This window comes from Struthio camelus, chromosome Z (genome assembly GCF_040807025.1).
Source record: "Struthio camelus isolate bStrCam1 chromosome Z, bStrCam1.hap1, whole genome shotgun sequence".
Classification (NCBI taxonomy): Eukaryota; Metazoa; Chordata; class Aves; order Struthioniformes; family Struthionidae; genus Struthio; species Struthio camelus.
In genome coordinates, this window is record NC_090982.1 from 66,692,819 (window position 1) to 66,716,195 (window position 23,377).

Here is a 23,377-nt window from a genome sequence, read left to right on the forward strand (position 1 = left end):
AACGATCACTTTCCAGAGAGCTGGCCACCTCTAGCATTATACTGTGCTGCAGGAATGCCAATTGTAATTAAACATGTTAAAAATACATTTCACAGCCTATTCAGGGTGACAAATACTTCCTGTTCTGTGAACCTGTGAAAATCGAGGCAGCTCGCCTCCCAGATTTTTTTTTTCCAAAGTACTTGCTTCACTTTAATGAGTTAGAAGAACACTGGATTTTCACAGGATTTTCCTCAACTCTTTTCAATGCATTTCCCCCAAAAGGGGGGACCTTACTGTCCCAGTTTTATAGCTGGGGATACTGAGTCACTCTGCAGCCCCCTGCCGCTTTCAACTTGGCACCTAACTGAGCCACTTGGTCCACAAGAACATCTCCTACTAATTATCTATCAATCTTTCGATTGACAAGTACAGTACCCATCTGTTGAGAAAATGTTACTGGGCAAGGAAGGGCCAAACAATGGGAGTAAAGTAATAATGTGATGGCCAAAAAAGGAGGAAACTCACTGAGCACAGGCCAGGCTGGGAGTACGGCTAAACTCCATACTGTCCAGTTAAAAGTAGATAAACTCTGCTGAACCCCTGTTATAGGACCTTCACTAAATCAACAGAGAAGCTGCAGTATCCAGATTTGTTTAGATTAAGGAAAAGAGATGGAGCAGTGCAGAAGAGATTTTCATAGGAATACTCTAAATCCATGGGCAGGAAAACTCACTTGGGAAAATGCACAAATAATAGGGGATGGTGCACGCTCATCAGTTGATCAATGGAGAAGAAGGGACAAGCGTGGTGTGGGAAATCTGCTTAACAGCATTAAAACACACTTGCAATGAGGATGATATGACAGGGTACTTGCTCCACTACCATTTGGGGAGGACAGAGAGGACAAAATAAATGTGTGCAACAAGGATAGGGCTGACAGTTGCTGGAGACCCAGCCGAAAGTCTGGCTGCCACACTGCTTTCAACCCCGGTGCATGGGCACTGGGCTTGGCCAGTGGCGATGGGGTTCGATACTGGAGTGCCTGCCCTCTCTTTTGCCCCATCACTCAGCTGGAGCTCTGGGAAAAAGCAATCTTTTTTTCTCCCACCACGTAGCCCAAGCTAAGGCCCTAAGAGATGTCATCCCTCCATCCATCCAGCATCATGGTGCTGAGTAGCAGAGAGCAGAGCCTGTTGCTTGCCTCTGCAGACATCTTGGTGTTGCACTCGCAGTAGGGAACAGAGCACTCCTTTCCCTGCCTGCCACATACAGCTATGCCCCTCTCCTGCTGCTCTCACAGGAGGAAGTAGCAAATATAGGCAATAACTTTTCTGTGACTCTGGATGCTGTTGTCCTCTGAAAGATGTGACAAGTAGAGCTCGAGGGAGGAAAAGGAGTCACAGACAGTGGGTTCAGTGCCTGACTTGGGTAAGATCAAATGGTGCTTCCCATTAGCTCTAGTGCTGGGATAGAGTATTAGTAAGTGAGAACCACAAATGTGTTAATCAAAGGCTGCAATGATTCCAGCTGTGGAAATCTCAGATCATCTGCTTACTGCCACTGTTCTGAAAGCTTTTCAGAGGCCTGAGATGTTCCCATTCTGCTCGTGCTTGGCTTGAAGGTAAACATGCGCTACAGGACGGTCACACCACAATCTGAAAAACCTCCTCTGAAGGGAGATCAGAAGGATCAACACACTGCAAATCTACAAAGTGGCTCATCCTATCCAAGAGCATCTGACTGATGATCTTTGAATTGGATTCAGCCCACCAAAACAACAGTTATCCTTTCAGAAGGGCCTATGGAAAGCCCCTCTATGACAGGGACCATATGACTTGTTTTGGTTATCTTTTGCTAATCACTTTCTTTTTCTTGTCCCTTCAGTCCCTCCAGTATCACCTCATTGGGACACCATGTCACCTGAAGTAAAAGTGGCTTGCTCTGTGGTCAGTGCATGTTTAGTAGCAGATCGGCACACATGCAGTGAAGGACACACTCATTAAGCGTTCACTCACAAGTAGGAAGCGCATGCTGGTCCTGTGCAGTGTGTGCGATGGGCCACATTGTACAGCCCGCAAGGTACTCCCCAAGATATTAATCTGGCCTGCTCTGCCAGAATGTCCAGGCAGTATGGATTGACCATCTAATCAATCCTTGCTGCTTCACAGACGATTGATTTCATGACTCTCAAAACAACTTTTCTAGACGAGTGCTTATTGTCTGCCCCTGAAACACACTTTTATGACTGTGACAAGTAAATAGGTAGGAGATCAGCATATCACTCTTGCTAGACCTGTTGGACCCATGCGTTGCATGACAAAGTCCATGGCCATAAGGGCTGCCCTGTTTCCACTCCATTATAAACGTGGAAATTCTTGTGACAATAGCCTTAAGTCCTCAATTTCCTGCTACAGAAACAGATCTTTACCCCTTTAGCTGAAGAAGAAGTTTGTTAAGATATATAAGATAATATAAATAAGATAATAAGCAGTGATATATACTCAGTTTTGATCAGCTAAGAGATGACCAGATCTGGACTTTTTTTTTTACAATGTTAGTTGTTTGTGAACTATGATTTAAGCCTCATTATCTCTTCATTCACCACCCTTCAGTATTCTGCCAGTTCTTTTGCTCTCTGTACTGGGAATTAATGAAAAGAATCAGATGATGTGGCTGTCTGTGATAGCATAGGATTGTCCATAATGGCTGATATTGGTATCTCCTGTACAATGTTGTGAGGTTAAGTAAAAAATTCAGCATGCTATACCACAGCCCATTAAGAAATTTAATTCTCGCATCACCCAGGGCAACACCTTTCATTTGTTTTTCATCTTTTCATCAGAGAATGTCAGAATTGACATAAAGGCTGTCAGGTGTGAACATGGGTCAAAATTTCAGAAATGAGGTCTCAAACCTACTAACTTAAGGAGTTCCTCCTTCTTACCTTTGCCCTCAGAAGCAATAAGGAATATTAACTGGTACCAAACAACATCAAATTTTAGGAGGCTTTTAAAAACTAACAGAAAGTTATGACTGACATATATAGCTGAATACTCATGCAATCTGCTGACACAGTAGTTCTAGACTCCTCCGATAATAGGACTCTCATTGACTTCGGATTAAACTGTGAAGCAAGGTCTCAGGTCTTCTAAGAATCAGGCCCTACAGACCTTGCCCTACAGACAATCACAGATCTGTGATTGTCTGCATGTTTAGGAAGTTCTCACATTTTTCTGGGATGGTTTGGCTCATAAATTGGTTTATAATCACCCGTGATATTTTATTTACAGTATTAGTATAGCTACGAGAGTATTAATTTTTTCTCTGTGATAGTTTAGTGTAATTCATGCCTTGCTTTTAATTGCTGGATCAAATTACTTAGCATATTATTTCATGCCACATCCCAAGACAGAGAAGTCCAGAAAGGTACCTGTATGCCTAGCCTTTCCAAAAAAAAAGGGTGACTCAAAGGTAATTTGCCAAACAAAATGTTCTTCTGTTCTCGGAGCATAATTTTAAGAGGCAGAGGGCCAAATAAATACAGTATGTAAGTAAATGCAAATCCAGTAAAATGAAAAGGATTGTACCTATTTACTTCTGGAATGACTGGCCATCTTGGCCTAGATGAATCGAGTGGCACTGGCTTTCTTTAATTAACACTGACGTTAACATTAAAAGGGAAAATGCTGAAACATAATTAAGAGTTGGCATTTAGCCATCTTGCAAGACAGAGAACAAAGGACAGGATCTGCGGTCTGCTGTCTCCAGTTTCCCTGACTCGCACCAGTCTACGTTCTCCCTGCAGCTGGCGGAACCAAGCAAGCACAAAGGTGAGCTTCAAGCTGCCCCCAAGCAAAGTTATGTGCTACAAGTGTCCTTGCTTCTGCTGCCGTCTCCCATCCAAGCTGAAAAGATCTGTCCTGCCATTTAAACCTGCATAACAGCCAGCTTCACCTCTGGGGTGAAGGATTCAATCCTCTGGGGATTCAGATTCAAGCAGAAGGCAGAAAGCTGCCAGGCGGGCAGGAAGTCGGCTGCCTCGTGGCAGGTACTGTGGGAACGGCCAAGCAGGTGGCTAGGGGTGGCAGAGCAGTGGGCAGAGCTGCAGAGAGGGCCATGAAGCACAAGAAGGCTGTCAGCTGCAAGGGTGCACGATTCCTCAGTCCGCCCCAGCCTGGCCCAGCCCCTCCAGCTGGGACGAGGGCCTGGGCTGCTGATGCACAAACACTCCTCTCCCCCAGCTATCTCCTCGCTGCCCGTCGCCCAACACCAGAGCAGGCTGGTGGCAATTATGGTGCATGCAGATCCCCCATGCCCCAGCCTGTTGTTTGCCAGGGCAGTAGATGTGGGGAGGTTCCCCGTGTGCTGCGGTGCGGCCTCTAACCCAGTGGTACAGGGAGCCTGTGGGACGTGCCAGCCTGGCTCCTGCAATAGCAGCTGTGACCTTGGCCACCGTGGGAAGCAGGTTACTGGGCTACATGGATTTGTGTCCTGACCCCGTCCTTATGTTCTTAAGATTAAGCAGACATGCTGTCCTAGAGAATCTGGTCCTTCGTGACCTCTCCTTAAATAACTGCTTTACACATAAGCAGTTAATTAATTTTAGAATAACCTATTAAAGAGTATAAAATATATTCCCATCATAGCTAAATGTCATCTCCTGTAAAAACAAAAGTAATTCAGCAAATAAAAACCCTGTAAAAATAGCACTTGGCGAAGTATATTTTTAAACTTCCACTGATGTTTATTTTTGAAGCCCTGAAATTTAATTCATGTGTTGAATAAATACCCTTCAGATATTTTATCTAGTTATTATTCACATCACAAAGGGTAATATGGTCTCTTCTGTTCTTTTTGCTACATCAAAAATAACTATGGCCATTCCTTCAGACACTGATGGGTTAGCATTTCCCTATAGGACAATGGGAGGGTGAAAACAGAAGAGGGGAAATTGACGTCACATCATTGCTACCGAGAAGCGTGTACTGTGCTATCTGTTTCAGCACTGTGATACACCAAGTTTAAAGCAAAACGGATTCATAGCAAAAGGACATCCGTCATGAATTGTTGCCATAATATGCTACCATAAGGTATGCCAGGACTGGTGTGCTGTCAGAGGCAGTCATCTTATAAAATACATCCCCACTGTAACAAGCATAGAAATTCCATATCTGCGAGTCGTTAAATGGTAGCTGTGTGCATATCCAAAGATGCTGTCACTGATGCAGAGCATTTGTGTAGCAGTAAATAAAGCAGTCCCTTTAATCCTTCTGCTTGCTAGGTAAATAATATGAAAAAGCAGTACACATAAGCAATGTTAAAAATGTGTGTGGCATTAGGAAGAAATGTACCTTAACAGCAATGATATTTGCAAGAAGATAAAAGGATCTGCAAAAAGGGGGAAGTGAGGAAGAATTCCCCCTGAAGGAGCTGCACAGACTGGCCAGCCACCTCTTCGATGGTCCATGCAGGGGCCCTCCTTAGGCCGGCTGTTCAAATTACCCACATCTCTTCTAGGCGAAAATTAAAGCTGAATTGTATTGTTGGAACACTGTTCCTCCTCTTTAGACGCAGGAGGTACATCGGTACATCTATGCTGTGCAGCCATGGACTAATCAGCCAGCCTTGGTTAAGGCACTAGTGGCAGTGTAGCTGTGGCAGCAGACTTGGTGTAGCTTGCAAAGCCATGTAGGAGATGAGGGAACACCTATGTCACTGTCTGTGTCGAGCAGCATACTCCTGTAACTACAGCATTTGCAATAATCAAGATGGCTATTTTAAAGCTAGTTCAGACCTGCCTGTACAAACTGCAGAACAGAAATAGCTTGCAGGCAGCTCTGCTTTAACCTGTTTATCTGTCAGTGTTTTCTATCTCATAATCATATTGTAGAGTGAATAGGAGGCCTAGCTGAGCTGGCTAAATGGTCCTCCACCTCACTGTCCCTCATTTCAATGTATATTACCCGTTGGCACTTCTTGGTATTGTAGACTGATGAGACCAGCTTTGATGTGAAGACTAAGCAGATGTACAAGTCACTAACAGGTTTATTTAAGAGAGAGGCAATTTCTGTCTTTTGACGGGACAGGCAAAACTACTCAGTGACCCTTGCCATCTAGGGGCAAATAGTGTCAGTCTTTTCTTAGAAGAGACAGAAGTCCCTCTCACAGACAAACACAACTGTCATGTTAAGCCTTCCTCATGGCAGTCTCAACAGAAAACTCAGCCAGGCTGGATGCAAAATCTAATCTTTACTCACAATAAGAACAACTGTGCAGAAGGTGACAGCTGTGTAGGAGCTGGAGGGAAACAGGGAGATAGATGTCTGTGTCTAGTAAAACTGGGCACTGTTCTGATGGGAATGGTGAGGCTTAGGCTACTATTCTGGGCCCTCCTACATGCGTAATGAGGTGAAATGTGATCTCTTGAAGCCCAGACATGAAAAGGGTCTGGTTTCTGTGATACTGAGTTGAAGCTGTTCAATACGTTCATCAGTGATGTGGATGATGACGCAGAAAGCCTCTCCAGCAAATCTACAAATCACACTAAATAAGGGAGAATGGCCTACACAGCGAATGGCAGGGCTTCAATCCAGAAGGACCTCAAGACACTTGAGGTTCAAGCCAGCAGCCACTCCATGAGGTTCAGCCAGAAGTGCAGCAGTTGGGATAACCCGAAGCACCTGTACAGGCCTGGGAAAGACTAGCTGGGTTGCAGCCCTGCTGCAAAGGACTTGGGGGGTTGCAGTGGACTACAGGCTGAGCCAGCAGGGCACTCCCCTCGTGAATAAGGCAACCTGCTTGCTGAGCTGCATTAACAGAAGAGTGGCCAGCACTCTTTTTTTATTCCTGTCTCCTCAGTGCTGGTGAGGTTGCACCTGGAATGGAGCCCAGTTCGGTTCAAGAGGGAATTTGGGAATCTGGTTCAGTGAAAGTCGATCAAGATGAAGAGGGCCTAGAGGACCTGACCTGCAAGAAAAGGCTTAGGGAGCTGGTGTTATTTAATCATATGAAAGGGAGGCAAAAGAATAATCTAATAGTGAGCTACAACTACCCAAAGAGGACTTAACAGAGCCAAAACAGAGCTAAATTATTCTTGGTGGTGATAGATGATATAAAAAGGGGCAATGGCTAAAAACTGTGCTTTGCGAGGGTAGGAAAATTTCTTTGCAGTGCAACACTGGAGCAGGTTATCCAGGGAGGCTGAGGAATCTCAGCCTTGGAGGTTTTCAAGACTCATCCAGGCAAAGCCACAGCTGACCTGATCTAGTCTTGGTGACAATCCTGATCAGACGAAAGACTTCCAGGCTCCCTTCAGTCAGCATTTCTGTAATTCCAAGGTTACGTGATTCTACACATTGGGCACATGAGTGGTGTCCCAGTCACAGAGGGGCAAAGAGATCAGAGATAGTGAGCAGGTAAAATCCCTGTAGACAGCAGATCTGCAGATGAAATATATAGGAGCAAGTTATTAGTATTACTTGTTACTTTTTAGCCACAGAAAGCAACAACTGTACTTAGAATGACTTTACATGGCCGTACAACCCTAAATCCTGCAAGCACGCAGCAGGGTTACAGTATTCTAGAGAAAGTGTCCGAAAGAGTGGGGCAACGAGCAATCCTGTCACAGATCTGGGCACTGAGCAGAAGTGAATTGCGAGCTCTTTGCATGTCTGTTCTTTCCCTGTGCGCAGAGCAGGGTAAAAAGGGGCCTGAGGCAAGGAGAAGAGGGCATCATTAACGAGACTTGGGTTTGACTGGAACTGGAATCCTTTTAGTGAGGTGCTAAGTATATGTCCCCTCCCTTCTCCTGGGAAACGAGAAAGACCAGTCTGCGGTTCAGCAGTGTCCCTGCAATGCTGCGGTACCTGTCTGTGCTGTGCTTCGAGCGCCAGGTTGCTCCTCCTGTTCCTCACATGCTGACCAAGCCTCTGTCCTGACTTGTTGCCCCTGGGCTTTGACAAGGCAGTGGGAGCAGCGGGTCCACACATGGCCCACAGGGCAGTGAGTCCCATGCTGGGCAGGATTTAGCCCATGAAGTGCTCTCCTGCTGTATAAGGAGCACCTCGGAAAGAGGGCTGAGTGACCTGGAGGAAGGATCTGCTACTCCTCATTTCAAAAATCTCTTTTTGAAGCCTGCAAAGCAATGTAAGACACAAAGGGTAAGCTTCGTCTGCTTCAGTTTCTGTCTTTTGGGGGTTTTGTTATACACCACGTGACTGTGGGCATACTGCCTAGTTTGTGATGAGGAAAGGCAGCTGCTCCCTCCAGGTCATTTCTGACATAACATGATGAAGCAAGCAGTGCGTTGTACCTGGGCTGTGAACAAACAGGGGATCTCAGTTTCCAGTTGACAAATACATCCATCCACTTAGGGTTTTTTATTTTTCTAATCTGGGGAGCAAATCTCCCATTACAGTGTATTCTCCATGTCCCCAGGCCCACATATATTTTCCAGCAGCTCGCCTCAGCATTCCACATTATAAAATCAATCTCTATTTAAGTAAGAGGAGGATATTTATTTCTTAATTTTTTAATAATGTATTTTGTGATTTGTTACAGCTCTCAGTGTTGTATTATTTATTTATTATGCCTATAGGGTGCCTTGCCACATGGTAATAGAGGAGGTAGAGGAATTAGAGACCTAAGCAAAACCAAGTTCAATAATTTTGCTGCACTGTAGGACTTGGGCTAAAATTAACAAAAGAGCAAAACTATAATGCAGTGACAATACCATAGTGTTTTTGCTCCAGAGTTTGTACTAAGCCAATGAAAGTAAGCTAAAAATACAGAAAGATCAATCATCACTGAAAGCAAAAATCAGAACTGGATCTTAATATAGCTCCCATGGTACTTCAGAATCCTATGAAGGAGTTATTTATTCCGAGTTCTTGTAAGTTAATTGTAAATTTGCATAGATACCTGAATGAAACAAATATCAAAGTTTCCTTTTCCTTTCTTGTCTTCTCTCTGCAAAGATGATTCTCTTTCAAAATACATTCAGAAATCCTCAGCTCAGAGAAAGGAGGCTTGCTTTAGCTTACAAAATACATTTTTATTAGGTGATGTTTCAGCCCGGTTCATTCAGTGGCAAAGCTTTCATCAGCTTCAATAGGGGTAGGGTTTAACCAAGTTAATTTATCACTGAAATCTGAAAAGCTGAAAAGCAAGAGTCTTAGGCCTTGTCTACATTGTATGCTAACCCTCAGGAAAGTCATGGTTATACCTGATGAGGCATGATAGCTACTGCACGCCTGCCTTGTCCATGTTCGTACACTGCTGTTATGCATCCATCTGAACAAGGGTTGCGTACAGTGCAATAAACACTGCCGTTATCTGGGCTCATAGCCCAAGGTTCACAGCCTTGCACTTGCTGGCTCACAGTGCACTCTCATTCTCCACACGCCAGCAGATGAGCACTCCCCTCTTGGGACCTAGGGCTGGGCAGACTGCTGCCCAGGAGGCTACCCCGCTTGTGAGGTGGGCATATAATGTTAGATGCCGTTAATATGTATCCTTGGCTGAAGTTCCTGCTTTTTGTGGGGACAGCGCTGGTCATCCACACCCCTCCACAAACAAGTGCCAGAAGGCATTATGATAGGTGTATCTCAGAGGTGACTTTAGAGCCAATGAAGAAAGAAGCAGCAGTTGACAGTAAGTAGTGACCATAGCAACAGCTGATGGGTCCGTGGGGAACAGAGGCCTGAATCAAGGAAAAGAGCTGCTTTTATTAGTGGGAGCTTCCTATGCAGAGCCAGGGCTATACACGGGACCCCACCAAACTGAAAACAAGTGTGACCAGCAGTGACTGAGAACAGTTGCATGAAGAAAGGCAAAGCATTATATTAGGACCCTCCCTCAGCAAGCTGAATGAACGAGCCAATAATGATCCTATAATATATTGCTCTTGTGTTGTGGGAACTGGCAACCGCAGGCACACAAACCTAATTAGCTCAGGCAAACCAACCTGCTGACAGGGCTGGACTCCTTCCACTGCGCTGAATGACAAAGCAATCATTACTGGACTGTCCAGGCCAGCTCAGATTAGGGATGATCCAATACACACTCTACTGCTCCAGCTGATGAGACTTTAACCTTATGTGCCTCGGAGAAGAGGCAGTTTGACTGCAGCACTTAGGAAGTGCAGGTTGTCTGTGCGATGCACCGTTGGCAGTACCTACATGGTGGTGCTAACAGCTTAACTTGTTTGACTGTTGTGTTCTTTAAATTGCATATGCAGTTGGGTAACACTAGGTGTTTCACATTGGTTGGGGAAATAAGGTGGAGCGGTCTGAGATAGACTGCGTTGTTAAAAATTACGAATGAGGACTTAATTACGGACAACCAACAAATGAGCCTGATGGTGCCACAGGACATGCTACAGCAAAGGAAATAATGGAGGCCATTTTCACTGCATGTTTGAGGTGCAGAGTGAGTCCGGTGTGGCTGACTAATGGGACTGTCTGGCAGTTCTGGGCTATTGGGCAGATGGGAATGCAATAAAGCTAGTGTCTAAAACTTAGATGTAGTGTTTTTGTATGTATGAAAAAATAAAAATCCTTTCTCTTCCAATTTATAAAAAAGAGTCTTATGGAAAAGCAGGTTGCCAAAACCTGTGAAAATTTCTGCTGTCTTTTTTACTGATTATGACAATACAAATCATCATCTGACATCCTTCTTGGTGCACTGGATCTGGTCTAGGGAGGAGCTGGAGCTGCCGGGAATTGGCAGTTTATTGATTGTTTCCCTCAGGAACCATTTACCAGACTTAGCAAAGCTTGTTAAGGTGGAGGTGATTCAAATTTCTCAAGGTTTGACTGTCTGGCTCACAAACTTAAATTCCTCTGATATTTTTGTGAAACTCCATGCCTCATTCCCTCCTCTCAAGGTCGTGTTAGATGTATTTTTGGCTGTTGCGTCTTCTCTTTTGTTTCTCCAAGTCCATGAACACTCCTGGCCTCCACAGGTATATCCTTTTTCAGCACTATTTCTCTGTTGCTGTGAATCCTGTCACTGACCATGACAGTGGTCTCAGCTGCCAGTCCCGAGTGTCATACTTCAGGATTTACTCCATAAGTCCACTGTGAAATCTCTGCCTGTTGAACTTTTCTGTGCTGATTCAGATATCAGAATAATATGAGGACCAATTATTTGGGTTTTTTTCTGCCTTCTGGAGCTCATGAAATGATGAATAATTAGGCAGAGATTTCAAATTCCAGCAGCAAAAGAGTGAGGAATCTCAAATCCTACCTGGAATATTTACAGAGGAAAAAATAAGTTTTACTACTCAGCAGGAACAGTTTCAGTTTATTAGAGGCATTCATATTGCAAACCCATGCTCATCCTGGCTCTGTTGATGGGTTGGTGCTGAAAAGGGCTTCTTCACTTACGTGGCTGCTCAGAAGTCAACACGGTTCATTGCAGAACTGATTGATTGCTGGTAATCACAGGCTTCTGGGACATCGTCTTGACTCCTTGTCTTCTCTCTCTCTTCTCCTGAGAAATTTGCTTGTCTTCATTCGCTTTGGCTTCAAGTTGCACAGTGGTCATAAGATGCTCTCTCCACCATACACTAGTGCATAAGTATTTTAAGGACAATTGTTCTGCATCAAATATAGGGCGAACTTGAGAACTGCAGTTTGGGTGAAACGACATATGTTAAGCAAGGGGATAAGAGGCCTACGTTGCAATGTCTAGGCTTCAAGACACAGAAGATCAATGTTACAGGGCCAAGTGGTACAAAGAATAGTATCCATTGCATTTATAGGCTTATGTTTGAGGTGGATGTCCATGCCTATTGATAACCTCCATATTCTTCTTACTGATAGAGACAACCTGCCTCAGCAGTGTGGTAATTATCTAGCTACAGGACTAGACACCTGGTGTGAACATGTACTGTAGGAAGGAAGAAAACTTGGACAGAGCATGAGGTTAGCACGCAGTAAAGATAGAGTCTTTGTGTGACAACCCTGTTCCTTGTGGATTGCCTATTTTTATTGTGTTAACACAGATGAGATGCAGGACTATATGGAAGTGATATATGAAATGAATAGGAATATCTGTTGACTTTGAAGACTCTTTTTGTTCTGAACACACCACACTGGAGGCTGTTGGAATTAAAATTAAAAGTTAACTCTTGATAGTCCTAAAGATTTTTTCAGCCTAAAGATTTTTCCCTCTATCAGTAGCCTGAATCATACCTGAGAGGAGCTTCTAAGAAACTATTCTGCATATCATTTACTCCCTTGAATGGGATAGTCCCTTGACAGTCTGTGCAGTTGTCACTGATCCTCAGAATTAAGGGCCTGGTTTTCTCCCATTTGCAACAAAAAGTTGAGTGTAACTTATAGGCAAAGTAAAGAAATTTGAGTAATGATCTTCATTCAGACGCTTACTAATTGGCTTCAGGCAGCCAAAGCTGGTTTGAGCCAACTTCATCTGGTTCAGTTTCAACCAGCCAAAAGCTCTCCAGCTCATGAAAGTCAGAGATGAATCTTTGGTATGAACAGTTCAAAGTCTGACTCAATTCAGAGGGAATTCTGACTAGCTAAATTCCTTACAAGTAAAGTGGAACATATCCTTTGCTGAGGCAAAACAGTGTCTCTCTTTCTGTTTATCCTCAGGAGCTTGTGCTGGGAACAGAAAATGTGCTTTGACGTCAGTGCTTCCCAGCAGCCCTGCTGACTAGCTGAACTGCATAGGCAGTCTCCAGCAGCACAAGTACTCTCCTCCGTCTGTAGCAGATGTCATGCTCCCTTCCCAACCAGTAAGACTTACTTTCTGATTCTACAGTCATCTCCCAACACTGTTACATTCTTGATCTGATTTTGGACATCAAATGCTGTCACTCTGACTGAATGAAGGGCTACATCATATACACTCAGCAACGTCCGTTTCCCTCTTGCAAGTAGGTATTCTGGTGCTTCATCGTCTCACCTCACTTATGCCATGACAAAAGAAGAAAAGAAATATCCTGCTGAGCCCGAAAGACAATTTGTCCATCTCAGTATTCTGTCTTTTGACAGTAGATGCTGTGTTGGGAGAGCTTATGAGCCTGGGCAATATGTGTATCTGCATGCACATTTCCACGCACTCCCCCAGCATCCACAGTTGATATATTATGGGATGCTAGAGGGCATCTCCTTTTGTAGTTCTTTTAGTATCTCTTTAAGGATCTGTTGTCCACGAATTTGTCTAATCGCACGTGGAAACTGCTGACGCCGTCCGCCTTCACCACTTCTTGTAGCAACAAATCCCAGGTGTTCACTGCTGACTGCATAAAGAAGGATTTTGCTTCGTCTGCTTTAACCTGATCTACTAGTTTTAATGAGTGCTCCCTAGTTCTAATGTTATAGGATTTAGTGAATAACAGTTCTGAAGTCACCTTATTACTGCCTTCATGATTTTGCAAACGAAATTGTTTCTTTCCATTGCTAGAAAGTAAACATCCCACAGCAATGCCTGAGATTTCCATTCCCTTTGTCGCTTCGGGAAGCTGGAAGTCACAGATTGCAGTGCACTTTTAAGAGAGCAGCATATGTTTTAGACCAGCCTTTTGATGATGAGTGGTATTTTCAGAAGGTTAGCTGCTCAGCTTCTCAAAGGTGCTTGCCACAATTAACATCTGTGCCTAGGGATAGGGATTAGCTACTTTCCTAGCTCGAGTGCTTGTGAAAACACTGCCAGGTACACATCTGCAATTTTAAGTGCCAATATGCCTTTGAAAATTCATAGGTCCATTTTGAAAGCCGAGGGTTGCTGCAGTTTGCATAGATACTTTTCTTATAGGAACCAAATGTCTTGCTGTGTTTTTGAAAGATTCACCCAAAGACTGATTTTCGTTAGAGCTCCTTACTACTGAAATATGTGGCACAACTTTCAGAAGAGTGCAAAACATTTTGATGGTGATCTTCAGGAAGTCTGGCTGTGTATGATGGCATCACAAACTAGTCTGTATTAACATACTCTAAATGGGAATGGAAATCTTTAGAAATCTGCCCCTAAAGATCTGTGTATCAATTTCTCCCTCTGGAAACCAGAGAGAATAAAATAGGATGACCCCAAAGGGAATGTATACATATTAATTAACCCAAGTTTGTAAGGTGCTTGGAGATAAAATGCATTACGGGACTCTGGGAACAAAGCCAAAACACAACTCCCTGCTGGAGCCCAGAGTATTCCTGTGTTGCTCTACCACAGGAACGATCTTTAGATTCTCTTAAATCTGTTGGCTGCCTGTGTTGCTTTATTTTATCTTAGTTGTTGGAAAACAACTTGCTCAAGGCCTTGAGTCAGCGATAAACAACTTTTTTAAATAAAAAAACATGGCACACCCAATAGATCAACTGACCTTTAACCCTGAACATAAAACTGAGAAATGCGTTGCTATTTGCTTTCTGAGGCAACTCTCTGCTCCTTTGCATCCTCATGTGGTGCTGCTGGTGTTACTCTGAGCTAAGCTAGTACAGTGCCACAGTGGTTCAGACTCTAAATAACTTGTAGGCTTCATCTCCTGAAGCATGTTAATAGGTTAAGTTCACTTCACAATTGCTAATTTTATATTATTTCAAAGGATAATCACATATTTATGTATTATTTATTACACAAATCTAGAATTATACATTATTTACAGCAGTATTAACAGCATTTATTATTTATTATGTTACTGTATTAATATATATTATTTCAAGTAAGACTTTTTCCACTGATGTTTGTTGATTCCAGTTATTGGACTTAACATTCTACAGAGTAGACAGTACCGTCCTATGGGTTCAGGCTGCTGAAATCTAATTACATTGGTCAAGAAATGCCATTCACTTTTGCCTTAGAAATATTTTATAACTCAGGGACGCATTGTGGTTAGCTGTGCTTGGGTAAAAAGGAACAGAAAGAGGGCTGTGAGATATCTGCCTTTCCCATCTATATAGTGTACTATTGCAAAGGTCAGTTCCATAATCCCAACTTTCTTTCTGTGTGCAAGTCTCGACAGAGCCTTAGACTGCTGCAGCTACTACAGATACCCAAAGAAATGGAGGCATGCCTGTCCTCTTCCTTTTGCTCCCTCAGCTGGAAGCCAGAATCATGGCAAACATGTTGCAAAAGCCCTAGCCGACACTAGACACTGCTTGACACCACAGAGTGGGTTAGGGAGGTGATTTCTTGAAATAACATTTCTGCAGCAATAAAAGCTGTAGCTTACATGTGGTTAGACCCTCACAAAAATGCCCTTGCCAGAATAAATTATTTTGCTGGGGAACAGAACTACACCAAAAAAAGTCACTTCCAGTCCTGTGTGGCTTAGCCTCACTAACAGACCTCTTCTCTTCTCTTGGAGGGATGGAGTTCAGCATTGTCTGTCTCTAAGAAGATCTGCTCTTAAGTAAATCAGAAATAGATCATAAGTGATTGTGAAAGGCTGGAAGACAACCCTGTAGCAGAAATAGGGACTGAGCCTGAGCAGAAATTTCAAAACAGTGGTGGCTTTAACCACAGTCCTATCCCTTCTCAGAAGCACTGGCAAGCTTCTCCTTTAAAGCACTGAGCGGAGACTCCTAAACCTTGCATCTTTAAGTTGTCTTCAAAGCCCATTTGCTGTTCCCATCCAGATAAATGTACTAGCCCGCCTCTTCATATGTAAGGCAATTTATGGCTGAAATCCAGAGTCTGGTTTGCATAAGCATGGGTGGGCTTTTTCAGGCAGTATTTCCTCTGTTTTATATCTCACTCTTTCCAGCTCCACCACCTTGCTTTAGAAGGCACCACTGGCCACATTCCCATTGGCCAGCGTGCTGGCTCGCAGCTTCTCCCTTCAGCTCTCATTGTGGGAGTTTCTGAAGTCTCTGGAGAGGATTCTGAAGGAGTCTCTAAGACCTCCTTCACATGGTGCTCACCATGTAAATATTAAAGAAAGTAGTCAAGCTCCTAACCCTAAATAATCTTTAATGAAAGCATTCTTCTACGTGGGTTCCAGATATAGTCTGAGGCTCTGAAGGCCTTTAGTGGCCTAATCTAGTTTGCTGATCACTATTTTGAACCTGATTAACCTGCCCAGCAATCTTTATGCTCATGGAGTGCATTATTCTTGTCCTATTCTCTTTAGTTTCTCTGTCTTTTTGTCTTTGGTTCCCTATATCCTATGTAATTGATTCTCTGTAACCAGTCTTCTTTAGCATGTCACAGTCCACTTCTCCCTTTCTAATCTTTTTAGCCTGCTTGACTATTCAGCCTTTTCTGGTTTCACTGTCTGCACCTGGTACACTAATACTGTCTCATTCTTCCTATGTCAGAAAGGCAATTGTGCATCCTGGTTGATCTTCATACTTTTCCTGACTCATTCCTAGTAACTGTGATGGAAAAACAGCTGTTTATCTCAATTAAGTTTTGATTGCTAATTACCATCTACCTGCCACTATTATTCAGTTTCCTCCAATGTCCCCTTCAGCTATTTTCTATGCTATTTTTTCACCTGGTTTCCATGAGAACCATCTCACTATATCTCTATCCAGCCAGCCTTGCCGTGTACTTGGTTGCTGTTAGGAAAGAGTAATCAGAGAACTGCTTACTTTCCAGTAACATTTGAATTTGGAGCTTCTAATGTTCCAGCAATGCTCAGAACATGGAGTAGGAGTCACTTCCTCAAAATGTATCCAGGACTTCCACATATGGATATCCTTCTATTCCGTATATTTGGAATCCTACCCCATGGCATACCATTATTCTATACCCAGACTGTCCAAAATCTTTTCAGACTTACAGCAGATCTTCTACTGTGCAGGGACCAAGGACAAAGAGGATGATTCAGTATCCTTTTCCTTGGACAGCCAGCTAGCTTCCTTGCAAATATCAAACAATTGTTTAGTAGGCAGTTGGACTTCCCATATGACTTCTTTCTTCTTTTTTTGCAGACTGCACTTGTGAGAGCTACCTCTGGAAGGTCACTGCACCCTTCACTTGCAATGATACACCATTTCCATGAAACAGCAAGACAGAAGAGGAGAGGTTGCTTATTACCAAGGGGGTACGTAGCTCTCTGGCAAAGAGCACCAATGGGCCAGGTTTCGAGGAGGTTCTCAGCTACTCAGTTTCGGGGAAGCAGGGTTGCTGGCACCCTTCAGGAGCATGGGCAGGTGAGTGAGCCCTCAGAAATTTTTGAGTGGCAGTGCACTAAAGCACAACACAACTGCAAGGGAGAACAAATTAAAGACAACCTTTTGGGAAGACCAGAAACACGTCTGATACTGTTGTTCCTGTTGCCAGTAATTTGTGTGAAAAACACAGTACAAAATAACGGCATGTTATGTACAGCCTATAAGAAAAACAGTATTAAAGGACTGTTCATGATTGCTAAACACTGTAAGAGAATTCGCAAAGGTGTCCTTCACCACACAGTGAGTAAAAATGCAACACATTTAAATACTACTAGTTGGTCTTGGCCTGTGTCGAGAGTTTTTAAACATTAATAGTTCAGTTTTTGGCAATGTGTGCATCACAAGTCTTGTCTACCTACAGCTTTGCAACAACATTGATAATGACGTCTTCAAAACACTGGAGTTCAGTTAGTGGAACTTCCCTCTGTATGGAAGCACTTGTTTCAGTTCAGGACTTACTTCAGTTTAGGGATATAGCCCTTAAACTAAAGGGGAGAAGTAAACAGCTGGAGGGCAGTACTTCACACTGCTCCATGCAAGGTTTCTGAGAGCATCTCCTAACTTCATCTGATATCTATCCTAAACTGGAACACATGCACTGAAGTACAATGCCTGTGCAGATGTCTGCATCAGTTAAGACCGTCAGTTTAAGGTAACCTGTGCAAGCGTCATTTAAGAAAAGTCCAACATGCGGCCAGAAAATCTTTGACAAGCTAAGCTAGAGTCTCTTGTAGCGCTGCTTGTTATTAGTTATTACATACTTGAACTCATCTGTAAAAAAGGAAGGGGCAAACTCCAGTTTTTAGGCAAATAGTGGATAATTGCAATGAATGCTAGACAAGATGAATACAAAGTAATTGATAAGGAAAAACTCCAAATATTGCATTTTTAGCAAGGTTTCCTAAGAAACGGACTCTTGTGCACTCTGGTACACGCTCTCGGACGTCTCTCTCTCTCCTTCTCAGTAACTTTCCAGCTCATTGACCGGTTTTAATCACAGTTGATTGCAGGGTAAAGGCCTCAGAGATTAAGTCTCTACATGCTTAGTGAAAATAAGCAACTAGATAAGCAACCAGTGCCCCCTTATCCTTCCCTTCTTTCTCTAGGGAATCACTAGTGTTGAGGTTCCTGGGCAGGATCAGAGGTGGAGAAATAGACAAAACAGGAAAAGGTACTGAGAGGAGAGAGGAAATTTGACTGTTAGCAAGGGGAGAGTGACATCTTAGCTCCTGAGAGCAGAGAGAAAAACACATTTTTGGCATCTGTAGAGTAGAGGCGAATGGGGTATGAGGAAGATTTAATGAACCCTAGATCAATATCTCTTTCAGACTAGATTATTGCTTCTAACCTATTTTGGCTTGAAGTTTGTTGCTGCTGGGTTGGACCAGGGGAAGGAATGGTATGTCCCAAAACATGTCCACTTTATCCAACTGCATTAGTTTGTCTAAGAAAAGATATTACTTCTCACTTCAAAAGCGTTTGTATCCTATCCTTAGGCCAACCACACCACTGCTGTTAAATTGTTGGCCTCTTCTATTTAATTTACTGCGTGCTACCTTATGCTTCCAATGTGTTTTCAGTAGCTGGTAAGTTGACCTGGACTAAATTCAGCCTGTAATCAAGGTAAGAAGATCTGTCTCCCACATGTAGCCCATTAGACTAGCTAGGAAGGTTTCAGATACAAGTATTCGATGGAATAGGCTTCTTAATAACACTGTGCTGTGGACAAGGAGTCTTGGCTTGTAACAAACTGAGGGTATGAAGCTTGTACAAACGTCAGGATTTTTATTTCCCAATATTACTGGATTTTCTTTAAAACTTTTCATCTCTTCTTAGCTCAGTGACTTCCTATATTCCTTCATGAGATGTATTTGTCCCACATATTCCTGCAGCGAGGCAAATGCACACGCAAAGGTGGGGCAGTTCTGAGAGGGAAGGATCAGAGCAATTAGAAAGACGCTGCCTTTGTCACACTAGGGAGTTCGCGCCTAATATTAAGATGATATTGTCAAATGCACTCTGATGGCAAACAAGGCTTGTTGAGGTTTTTGCTTGCTTTTGTGTTGTAAGGCTTGTAATTTTGAAGCTAGCTTACACGTACACACTAACGTCCACCACTGACTTCACTGGTAGTTACATTTGGTCCAGATTGTTTACAGATTAGGGGCAAGTTCCTGCCCTAGAAGGATGCTGCCGTCAACTTCAGTGAAACTTCACCACAGATATATGAACATCAAAAATAAATGCATTGAAAGCCCTGAGAACCTTGTTAAAAATCCTAAAATACTATTATGTTTATCAAGGTACAGTCAGGTCTGGTTAATCACACCCTGTTTGCAAACATCCAACTTTATCAGTTTAAAAAAAATATGTCAAATCTTGTTCACAAGTCCTATTAAACTAGTTTCTACTTTAATCTGTGAGATGCTCAGACAATGCCAATAAACCAAACATGATTTAATCAATTCTGACTATTCTGATCTGACAAGCACCTTCATTTGGAGGCTAGTTATTCAGCTGTCCATGGAATATTCACGGATCCTACAAGATATTTAACTTTCTGTCTATACTTGCCAGAGATTTCCACGAGTCTGATAGGGCCTGTTGCCTGCTATGCATGTAAGAATAGTATTAACCTTTTAGGAGTAATAGAGCAGAATCAAATTATGAGCTATAGTCAAACAAGCTTTTTAAAACTTATACAGAGGGTTTGTTGTTTCTCCAAGTGTGGGGGAGATTCCCTCTCCCAGAGGGAGGGCTGCTGAGGAGTCATATGTGGGACACAGTTCTAAATATTCCTCTTGTGTAGGACGCTTGCCTATGATCAAAGGCATTTGTGGTTAGTAAATTTAAATTTTGCACCTCTCTCTAATTTAAAACTGAGGAGCCATCTGAATGCCAGTGGTGCCAATCAGTATTTCTCTGCTACCTCTCTTGCTTGCTCATATTTTTTACAACCTTACCTGACTTAGATTTGCCTGGCTTATGTGTGTTATTCCAATATCATTTGAATTTGCTTATGTAAAGAATGCTAATTGAGTGGAAAAAATAATCACTTCAGTTTATTGAAGTGCTTGCAAATGTGGGTTGCCACTTTTGCTTGGATTTTGCAGCAGAGTTTGAGGTCAGATCATTTGATATTTGGCAAATATAGTATAATTATCATCTTATTTATACTGAAATTTTCTGATTCTGCCTAATCATGCAGAGTTTCACTAGCTGCTGTTGCAATATCTGCTGTAGCACCGAACATTTTTAAATGCAGCTGGGCCATATTGTTTTGTTGACAGGTTTTAACTGTGATGTGAAAATTGGTTCACTTAGTACCCTCTCTCCAACTTGCCTGTTAAAATGTTAGATTTCTTTTTGATGAATAACCCTTTGGAGTGGAGTGGAGAGTTTTCTCATGGTAGAGGAGAAGACGACTGAATGCCACAATGATGGACATAGGGTGTCTAAATAATCCAAATAATTAGTGCTGGTGCCATTGTCATGGACAAAGGACAACATTTTCATCATTCTGACAGGGACACTGGCTGCCCCAAAGCGAAAGGCACTTGAGTAGCCCTTCCTCTTGTTTCAGCTACAGTCTGCCATGTGGGGCTGTGCATGGGGTGGGCATCCCAGGCAAGATCACAGGTGAGGTATCCTTGTGGAGCAGGGAGCCAGCCCTGGGGATTCATGACTCAGCTCCCATTCAGCTGGGGGGCTTAATTCACCTTAAAAATCATGAGATTGAAAGCATAATGAAGTCTAGGTTGATATTTATTCTAGATATCTTCCTCAAATGATGAAAATATGATAGATATGATATGAAGAGGTTCATCAAATGAGCTAGAAATATCACCTCTCACATTTTGTATTTTCTTTTTTTTTTTTCCAAAGAAAGATGAGATTTAGCTATGATCATTCCAGAGAATGGATTTTTTCCTAAAACTTCTAAAAGAGTCTGGAGAATCCGCAGTAAGTTACACAAGAGCTGGTAGCAGTAGAAAGGCACAGTTTCAGCTTTGAGATGTGCCACTCAACTCGTCCCCTTTGCTCATGGCTATTCCCATCAGCGTGCCCTCGGCAGGGCGGGAGGCCCGGAGAGCGTAGGTGGTGCTTCTGCAATGACTAGGGCCAAAAAGGCCTGGACTCGGCCTGGGAAAGGAGGGGGCTGTGTGGGGAATGCCTCCCCAGGTCAGCAGTGCCTCATCAACATCCGTTAGGCCGGGTGGCTGCAACACTTTTGAGTCCTGCTGAACTTCAGATGTAAAAGCAAATCCCAGCTAAGTCAGTGGAATGATTCATATATTTAAAAATAAGAGAGTGTAGAAGTTTGTAGCACTTGGAGCTTAGTGTTTTTAGACTTATACTTGCTAGAAAGACCACCAGAGTCAATTAAGTGATCCCTGCTGCATCCAACTTTGCAAATATATTTAGCTTTGCACTTTTGAAAAAAATGGACTTTTCAAAAAAATGGAACAGTAACTTAATTCTTTCTTGTCATTTTTTTCAATAGGAACTGGGTAGTTAAAGCTATAACATTAGCAACTTGAGCTATTTGAGTGAAAATAAGGAGAAGCATTAAATACAGAATTTTTCTTATTCGTAAAACACACCTTTGTCTCACTCTTATTGCTTCAGAGTTCCTGAATTCTTTATATTTTACCTAGAATTTTCTATTCCAATTCCCTTTTGACGAGGCTACATCATTATAGGCAGAAGAGAAAATGATCAGAAAATTATTGTCTACTGTTATGAAATACTATTTTAAATGAAAGTAAATTTGTTACCTTAATGTAGACATGCAAGCAGGCAGCCTTCCATCCCCAAACTGTGTGACATGCTTGATTTTCTCAACATTTACAGAAGCTAAAATTACTAGTTTTTGTGTTTCAATGTGTTTCACCCATTGAAGACAATGGAACAAACTCCTATTAATTTTGTGGGAGCATGATTTGGCCCCTACTGACTTTATTTCTCTCTTTTCTCACCTCTTTCTTTGGCACAGCAGGCAACATTATAGCTTCCATACAAAGGATACAGCCTGAAAAATAGCACCTTGGCTAAGGAAGGAGAATGATTTAAAAATTAATGGAGAGACCTATTACTTTTCTGTACATACTGTACTGTATACAGCTCTAAAAATTATAGCTCCCATTATTTTAATGCACCAAAGCCTTTTTTTTTAAAGGTGCTACTTTCCAATTTCTGTTCTTGTTAATAATTTAACAATTTAAGAAGAAGCTGTAAAAGTAATTTATTTCATTGTGTCTGTTTCTCCTCCGAGAAATGGTTTTCAGGTTTGTTTGTTTTTTTGCTAACTTTGAAGAGTGGAAGGGAGAAAATATCCTTTGATTATGTAGATTTCTCATGGAAGCTCTAGTGCGTTTATAGTGGAAAATACTGAAACATATCACTTGCGGATTACATAACTGAGGAAAAGAACGTATCAGAGAACATCGCTGCCAGAAGTAAGCTCGCTGACTTTTTGTCCTGCTTCTCTATGTCAACCTGGAGACAACATAAGATGAGGAAAAGGAGGCCCTGGTTAGCTTACAGCATGTTAAATTGCATCTGCATTTGCGCTGAGTAGGATTTCAGATGAGGTTAACTGATCTAGAGAGGCATCTGATGAAAAAAAAAACATTTTTGTCCATAGTATAGACATAATACCCAAGTAGCTAACTCTGGTTGATATTATACCCTCTCTTGGGGATAACTTTAACTAGCTACAGCACTTACTAGGTCCCTGCCTTGTCTCCATAGCATTTTACATAGAGATCCTGCATAAAATACACTGTTTCCAAGAAATGACATGACTTATGTCTCTTTCAGCCGCCACTTCAAGTTCTTAACTTATCACAGAGGAATAGGGTCCGTTTTCTCTTTCCTGTTACTGAAGCTTTCTTTTATTGTCTCCTCTATCCTCTTTTTTTTTTTTTTAATCACAGCTTTCTCCTTGTCTCACCCTGCACTGAATGAGCTCCGGCTTGGTCCCCAGCACTTGAGTCCTGCCTACGCTTTCACCATTTTAATTCTGCAGTTAACGACGTTGTGCCATTGTGCCTCATCGTTCCATGAGGCCATAACCTGAGCCCATCTCAGATCCCCTCAGAAAGCTCACCATGGGCTGCTAGCATCTTATTTTGTTGATGCTGCCAATCCCATATACAAGATTCAAGAATTAGGCTTCACGTCATCATTGTGAACACACTGCTAGTGTTACTTCAGAGCTCAGATGAAACTGCAAGTCTCACCTCTGT

The 23,377-nt window shown here is 42.6% G+C and overlaps 1 long non-coding RNA gene across 1 annotated transcript in view; it reads right to left on the reverse strand.

Annotated features, from left to right (window-relative positions):
- Window positions 1–7,252: 7,252 nt before the first annotated feature.
- Window positions 7,253–23,377, reverse strand: part of LOC138064781 (uncharacterized) — a 43,165-nt gene continuing 27,040 nt past the window's right edge. The window contains exon 4 of the long non-coding RNA XR_011138033.1: window positions 7,253–7,421. This is a non-coding gene — a long non-coding RNA (uncharacterized lncRNA). The remainder of the gene's footprint in view (window positions 7,422–23,377) is intronic.